Source organism: Gracilinanus agilis, chromosome 6 (assembly GCF_016433145.1).
Source record: "Gracilinanus agilis isolate LMUSP501 chromosome 6, AgileGrace, whole genome shotgun sequence".
NCBI lineage: Eukaryota > Metazoa > Chordata > Mammalia > Didelphimorphia > Didelphidae > Gracilinanus > Gracilinanus agilis.
In genome coordinates, this window is record NC_058135.1 from 82,041,066 (window position 1) to 82,050,064 (window position 8,999).

General features: G+C 33.1%; 1 pseudogene; it reads right to left on the bottom strand.

Annotated features, from left to right (window-relative positions):
* Window positions 1–8,467, bottom strand: part of LOC123252284 — a 41,248-nt pseudogene extending 32,781 nt beyond the window's left edge.
* Window positions 8,468–8,999: the final 532 nt, after the last annotated feature.

Below are 8,999 nucleotides of genomic sequence, written 5' to 3' on the forward strand. Positions count from 1 at the left end.
TATATATATATATATTTCCCTTTCTGTTTCTTATTTGCTTGAATCTGATTGTGTTTTGGGGGGTCTGATATTTACTTTAAAATAAATTTTAATTTTATAATGAACAAAAAATCTATTGTCTCACCCTCCATCTACAAAGGGAAAAATTAAACAAAAATAACTGAAAAGGAAAAGATGACAAAGCCTTTTTAAAAATGCATATAGACAGGCAAAACTATTTTTTTCATTGGTCATGTCCAGAAAATATGTCTCAAAATGCAAGCTGAGTCTATCAATTCTCTTTTAAGAGGTTCATAGCATATTTCATCTGAGTTCTCTGGAAACACGGAAGGCTGTTGCATTAATCAGAGGCTTTTAGAGTTGTTTGTTTTTACAATGTTGTTATTATGTAAATTGTTCTAGTTCTGCTTACTTCATTATACTTCATTTTATACAAGTCTTTCTAGGTTTATGAAACCATCCCCTTCATCATATATAAAACTACATGACATTTATAGATTTTAATTAGTTCAGCCATTCCCCAAATGATGAACACTCCCATAGTTTTCTAGCTTTTTTGCCAAAACAAAAATATCTTCTCTAAATATTTTAATACAAAAATCCATTCTTCTTCCTTTGCTCTATTTGGAGGGAAATAAATAAGCATTCATTGAATATACTATATACCAAATACTACTATATCTCATTTGGTCCACAGAACATTCCTCTGAAGAATACACTATTAAATGTCTCCATTTTAGGGCTGAGGAAGAGGCAGAGAGAGGTCAAGTGACTTGCCCAGAGCCACACAGCTAGTGTTTTGGGGGACTGGATTTGTTGTCAGGTCTTCCTAATTCCAAGACCATTGCTCTATTCAATACGCCATCTTTTGGGTAGAGATATAGTAGTGGTGTTACTGGGTCATAGAGTTTGCAATTTAGTAACTTTTTGAGTATAGTTCCAAATTTTATTCTAACTCATTTGAGTCTGCTCTGTTATTTTGAAAGAAGAGTGACAGAGTATGACCAGCTTGACTAAGCCAATCTGAACACTCTTTTTGTGTCCTAAAACTCCAGTTGGTTCAATAGCTCCGTCAGAGACATTTAAGTTAAGAGTGACTTTTTCACACTTGACTGATTTGATTTAGTCCTAAAGGCTTCCACAGTGTTGTTGTAAGAGGGAACTATATTTTATCACTGCCTTTGTGGTGGTAGGAGTGGTAGTAGAAGTGATTTGATTGGTTTACATAATTAATCCTGTTCTTAAATATGCAAAATGGAGGTCTTATTTAAATAGGTGTTGATTATTGTCCACTAAGATATTACCATGGCTCCAAACTAAGATCTAATCCACCTATATATTGACCCTCTTAATTGATTAAATGAAAGCATAGCTATCCTTCATGTGCTAACTTCGATATGACTTTCTTCAACTCATAGCTTTTCTTGATTTCTTCATCCAGGGAACTTTTTATATCTCTAGATATTTTGTACCCTTTGATTAGTTCTTTGTGCATATGCTTTACCAGCACTACGCTTCACTGTCAGCTCCTTAGTGTTTTTGTATCTTCACATTACCCAGCAACTGGCTCTTCATATATAGTAAGGAAACCAATCTTGTGAGTGAATCAGGGGATGAAAACTAGAAACTCTAAAAATATAGAGAAGGCAATTCAAAAGCTTGGGTCCTTAACAAAGGTGTTTTTCAGCTAGTTTGTCACTAGCAAAGTGACCTGTTTATAAGATGTTACAGTAAACATTGAAAACCCAAGTCCTTTCTTCACACATCTAAAAATGTTCTAAATTCCATGCTAAAAATAGTTTCTCTTCATATACTTGCAGCAATGCAAACAACTTTGAGTGTGAGGATAAAATAAGAGATTTCTAATTAATACTCTATTATGGGTTCCAAAGCACTCTGAATACAATGAATTAAATTTCAGAAGCACTTATCAAAATTTGACAGTTCTGATATAATATTCCCAGTATCTCATGAAAAGTGTCTAGTGGATTGGGAAAAAGTTCATTTGAATGTGACATGGAATCCCCTTAGAGATTTTTATCTAATTTTTTTTTTTCTGGCTTAAAACTTCGTCAGGTCTTATAAAATTGTGATTTCTACTTACTGGGAATACCTCTCCCCATAAAATAATGTTTTGTGGTAAAATCCAAGCTATTTCAGTAGTAATGCCTCTTGCTCAAAGCTTTTCTAAGGAACAAACTTTGCTCCACTCTTCAAAATGATCTGCACCAAGTTCATGGCCCCGAAGAAACAATTTGCATTGAGAAAATATGGTACAGCCCAAAATATAATAGATTTAAAGTCAAAGAGCCTTCTTTCCAGACCAGTTTTTGCTACTTATGTATGATAGCTTGGCCTGATCACTTAATTTTCTTTAGTCTCCTTATATATAAAATAGACTAGATAACTTTTAAGGTTCTTTCCAATGCAAAAATTATATGCTTCTGTGACATTTTTATAAAGCTAAGAAATAAGAAGATAAGCCTATTTGAATTTTGCATGGTTTAGAGACTCCTGCTTCCAGCTAAAATATATATGATAAAAGAAATATAACACCTTGAAAAATAATCTACTTCAACATGGAGTTATGTATATATGATCTATATTACATCTAGTGAACTGGGAAACTAAGGTAAATTTACTCATGAGAGAAAATTAAAGGTTAAAGATTATTTAAATGTTTTGTAAATCTTCCATTTGCAAAATGTATGCACTTATAACTGGAATTTTTAGTAGTACCCATTTCCAGATTGATTCATACATACATACATACATACATACATATATATATATTTATATATAATCCTTATATACATTTTATTCCATTAAAACCAAAATAAAGCTTATGATTTCAAAGTTATTTTATTTCTGTTTTTTCTTACTTAAGTCCAAAAAAATATAAACAATAAAATTAATTTGAACTCAATTTTTTATCAGTAATTCATAAATAATTGAGTTTTAAATTCTAAGGAATTAGAAAAGGGCAGGGAAGAAATATTATGGTTCTTAAATGCAGTAAGAAAAATGTATGGAATTTTGACTTTAGGAAAATACATTATAGGATCATAGAATATTATGCTATAAATGACAGAAAAAGATACAAATATTGTTTGGGTTGATATATACATTGGTTTAGTAATTTTTTTTCTATTTTTGTTTTGTTTAAAAGGGAAAAAAAAACAAACTATTCTTATATTAATCTAAAACATTTTGGAGATTTATGGATTTAATCACTACTAGAAATTTTTAATATTAAATTATTACATTTGTCTGAAATAATGTCTTAAAATAACCAAAAAATGATCAGAGATTTTGTTGGCTTTGATTATGGTCTGTGTAAATGGAATTAGCTCTACCCCATTCATAGTTAAAACTCTAGCCATCAGAGATAATGTCAACCCACCTTGCTTAGTGGGGTGGGGAGACATGTGACAATAAGTAACAAATCAAGAACAAAGGACTGCCCTTTGGGCAGTCCAAAACAGTGTTGAGGCTGCCATTTGTCCACTTGAATTAGAAGTGGATACAGGAAGTGACTAAAGATGCTATCTCTCAAATATGCTGGTAACTTCCTGTGAAGGCAGTTGGTGCTTTGAACTTGGTGTAGAAGGATCTCTGGTGAGACCTCAGGCAGCTCCCCTCTGAATTGTCATGTGGGTAAGTTAGGCTGACTTCCTTTCTCTTCTCTTGGCCTTCTAGAATATCTACCCTCAAGGAGGCTTCTTTGCTTCTCTAATTGTCAAGGTTTTGTGGCTAGTAACCTTGTTTAATTTAGCTCTAAATCCTCTTCCAGGCTAGACCTCTAGTCTGGCCAGAGTTTCTCTCTCTCTCTATCTCCCTACCTTCAACCTTCCTAATTGTAAATAAACTACTATAAAAGCTATCCTGACTTGGGCCTATTTTTAATTATGGAATCAATCTAAATCTGATTGATTCCTGGTGATCACACCTTATATATATATACATATATATATATATTTTTTCCCCTTCTTACAGATCCTAAATAATACTGATTTTAATTTCTCATTACTTCACTGCTTACTTTCCTTATTTTTTAAAATTTGAATTCTAAGATTCCATAGAAAGCCAACAAAGAATAAAGTTATATATATTTAAAAATCTAATTATGAATGAAAAATGGTATTTTACAATGTTTTCATGAATTTTCAGTTGCTTTGTTTATGCTGAATTTATAATATTTATGATTCTAGTGCAGAGAAAAAGATGACTGCTGTCAAATTGGAATTTATGAATACCTGAAAATGGCATGATCTGCCTTGCACTCATGATCAATTACCATAGGTTTAGAGAAAATTAGAAGTGATCTTCAATTTTTTCAAAAAAGCAGAAATTTTATATGGTCGAAACTATTTCTGTGTTTAATCATCTTTATCTGGACTATGCTGTAAAATTGAAGTCTAAAATAGATTGCTGCTCATCTAGTTCAAAGTTAGAATTATTGGTATCTTTTAAATATTTGAAATAGCACTGTTTTAAAATGAGTTAATAGATACAAATTTAATGTAAAAGTTTATTTTTGAAGAACCCCAAATCAAGAAATAATGCTATATAAGTCAGAAAATAAGCCATTCAAAAATAATATTCACAGAAGTTACTAAATCTAACTCTGGGGCTTAAGGATATAGTTTATCAGAGTTAGTTCTGGGAATAAAAAGGAGAAATGTAATAAATGATTTTGCCATGGATGTAAAAGGGTGAATCATTATTAAAAGATGTCTAAGATATTCTATGTCTTAGTTGGCTGTGAGAATGTTCCATAATTAATATTAAGTGGACTTTTCTATCTTGAATATGACTTGAATGTGACGTTCCTTCAGACTGGCCTTAGATTCATGTATGCCCAAACTGGATGGAATCCAATTGGCTAATAATAAAATGACAGAGAATGAATATGATGTTGGCAGATGAGAAGAAAGATGACCATAGCAGGACCAAAACTGTCAGATTTTGGAGATGAAGTAGCAAAGGGAAAAATAATCAGTCTTGGCATTTTCTCCGATTCATCAGCTGTTACTATTTCATCCCTGTTATCATCAATCTTCATTGTGGGTCACATTCTGACACCTATTTTTGTTTGGCAAGATTTAAACAATGCCTCTTTGCAGAAGACCTCAATCATTGATATACTGAATTAGAATATATATGAATATACAATTTTCATGAATTCTTACACTCTTCCCAACCTGAGTCCCCCTAAACACAATCCCCCTTCCTCCGATAGGCTGAACCCCATAGCAATGAACCTAATATTCACACAACTTCCCCAAAATTAAAAGATGAAACCATTAACATTAAATTCTCCATTGAAATGTCTAACTATTTTAGCACAATGTATGTGTGATCCAGATGAAGACAAAGAACTTAGAAGCTTTTTAAGTCTTTTAGACATTTGGAAAGGCATAAGTCTAGATGGCCTCAGTCTAGACTTCAGTGATCTAGTTAGAATAGTCTCAGGATTGTAGTAAAATCTGAGTCTCAGTCCGGGGTTTCAACACTAGAGATAATAAAACTGTGGATCTGAGGGAAATACTTCCATCAAAAATTTAAAGGCTGGTGGTGGCAGCTAGGTGGCTCAGTGGATTGAGAGCCCAAACCCAGAGGCTGGAGGTCCTGGGTTCAAATTTGACCTCATATACTTCTTAGCTGTGTGACTTTGGGCAAGTCACTTAACCCCCATTGCCTAACCCTCACCATGCTTCTTTCTTGGAACCAACACCTCATATTGATTCCAAGATGGAAGGTAAGGGTTTAAAAGAAATTCGAAGACTAGGAGTGCTAAATGGATTGCAGAAGGCAGTAATTAAGAACTAAGGTGAGTGAAAATAAATTATGGTATATAAGATGCAATAGAATATTATTGTACCATCAGAAATAGCAAAATGGATATTTTCAGAGAAAATTGGTAAGACTTTATGAACTAATACTGAATGAAGTGAGAAATATCAGAAAAATTTATATATTAACAACATTATAATAAAAAATATAATAAAGACTTGAGAACTTGTACCAATGAAATGACAAGTTTTGATTCCCAAGGACTAAAGATGACACATGTAACTTCCTCCCATCCTAAGAGAAAAGTGATGAATATAAGGTACTGAATAAGTTATACATTTTTTAATCTTGCAGAACTTGACTAAATATTTTTTCCTTCATTTTGTTCAATTAGAGCTAAAGAGGTGGAGAAAAGGAAAAAAAAAACACATGATAAAATCATTAAAATATATTTAAAATAAATAATCACTTAAAAAAACTTGGGACATGAGTTCTTATGGAATGTATGGGTTACCTTCAAATTATGACTCATGATATGTCATCTGATATATGGACTTATGTTGAGCATGAGTTCCATTCCTTCTGGGAAACAAGAAGATCATTCATTAATTAACTCAGAAATCAATGCAGAACTTCTTATCTCCATTCAGAATTTTTATTTTGGCAGTGATCACCTCTTAAAGATGAAGTTGATTCTATCACCCCTATAACTAGCTCAGTTTGGGACCTAAAAAATAGGTTTTTCCATGTTATGGCAAATTCCCTTTTCCTCATACCTTTATCCCTGGCATTTGGAATCAATGTCTCCTTAATTTTATTTTTCTACATGTCAGTCCAATTTTTAATAGTTTTTTTCTTACTTTTTGTGATTCATGTTGTCTCCATTCCCTAACTATGCCCTTCACAAAATGACGGGTAATATGATATGTGTTGTACATGGGTGATTAAGCAATACCTATGTTCATCATGTTGTGCAATCATTGACTTCTGAGGCAAAAATTATTTTCCTCTGCTATCTCTACCCATACTTTCCTATTCTACTATCATCCCATTTCATTGTGGAAGACCTCTATGATTGTAATGAGGTCCCTTTCTTTCCAGAACTTTTCACTTAAGTTGGTTTTATTTTCTGGGTACTAATGGAATCTGATAACTTCCTGAAGACACTATATACCCAGCTGCCCTCTTGTGATAAATTCATTCTACACTGCCCATCTTTAGATTTAATCACAAAAGGTGTGAGCACCTTCCAATTCTGGGAGGTCCTAAGAATCAATGGACCACCCCCTACGCTTTCTATGAGAAGTGTCTATTGTGATTGGACATGAAGGCTAAGGGAAGGCACTGGAAGTGATATATATGTGGCCCTTCCAAGGAGTGAGTGAGGCTGCTTCTGGTTTGGTGAAGGGGACCTGAGGGAGTTTTGCTGGTTCGTGACGGAGACTGTTCCTCATGGTGAGTTTAAAGACTGAATCTTCCTGAACTTCTATTAAGAAACTTCCTTTTAGAGACTCTGTGAATGAAGTTTGTTCCATTCACCTCCTGGCCTCAGTCCCTTTAACCCTAGGCTGAGGGTTAAGATCTACCTGGATTAATTAGTGAGGTAGATTCTTATCTCTGCTTTCCCCCCACCCCCCCCCCTCTCTCTCTCTTCTTATGTAAATAAACTTCCATAAAAGTAAGTTTTGACTTGAGATTATTCTTAATTGAGGATTGATAATAGTTCAATCCTCTGGTGACCACCTTTTAATATACTGAACCCATAAAAACCCCTTTTCCTCCCTTACACTCTCCTGTAGTAGATATCCCTCTTCTTCAACCATTGCACATTAGGCCTGGAAAAGAAGCAGACATAGCCTTTAATTCTAAATGATTCTTATCTAGACCATTCCTTTGACATCATTGTTCAGCAACCTTGACTCCTTAAGATTTATATTAACCCTTCAGTACAGAACCTTGTAATAGTCATTTCCTAGCTTCTGGGTCATTCCATAGCCATTCTCAAAGACTTAGTCCTTGGATCATGGTATTGATTTCCATTCCATGCACTGCCTTAATAATTAGCGACTAGAATATACATGTCAATTTTATAGATAAATAAAATTAAAAAGATACAAGAACTCAGATCAAGACAATGGCCAATTATGATACTAGAAGAGCTATTCACTTCATGACAGAGATGTGACTCAACATGCAGAATGAAAAATATAGATATAGATATAGATATACTTACTAATGAGGCATTTTATTTTTCTTTACTATATTTTTTGAGCATTTTTTCTCTTTTCCCAAAGGGAAGGAAGATATAGTATGAGAAAAAATGCTTGTTAATGACAGATTGGGGGAAAATAAAAGTTATGTTAAAAGAGAAAGCACATGTCTCCTATTTTGTCTGTTATCTGTCATGATCTACATCTTTGCTCCACTTCAGCCATCCATACCAAAGATTATAAATTAAATATTTTCTTCACCCATTAACAAGATCATCATTATGTAGAAACTCTAAAATTTCTCTCTCTGACCATAATCTACTTTCAGTCTATCCTACTTTCTCACTCTAAAATCTATTCCTTTTTCTTACTTTGACATTCATTCTTTCTATATCTTCTGGTTTTCTATTCCATACATCCTGTTCAGTCCACACTTTCCTTATTCTGTTGTCTTTTTTCATGTTTGATAAGTTCAATTTAAGCTATGTGCTACTTTTTAATTTCTTGTCCCTTTGTCCTATGTCTTACCAAATTCCAACCCTAGATTAATACTACCAGTAATCTTCTCTATTTCCACATTGATACTGTTGAATGCTACTGGAAAGTATTCAATTATGCTCACTGGATTCACCACAAATTTATTTTATCTTACTATAACAGGGGCCTCACTGCTTCATGACTATTGAAAAAAATCCACCTTAACTGGCTCTTTATAATATGCTTTGTAGTGACTGTTATGAAACTTTTCTTCTTTTCTTTGTACCTTTATATCTTCTGGTTGCCTTGTTCCATGCTTTATTTAGAGAATTGAGAATATTTATTTAGAGACGTGAATTGACCTTATGCAACCACTTGTGTCTCTCTTGCTTTCTTTATATCAGTAAGTTCTAATTTGTCATTGACCTTCTGTATTAATTTTGCTGATTAATGTGGAAATCCATATGTCTTTGCATATCAAGTAATTTTTTATATTTAGTAAAAGTTTCACTCACC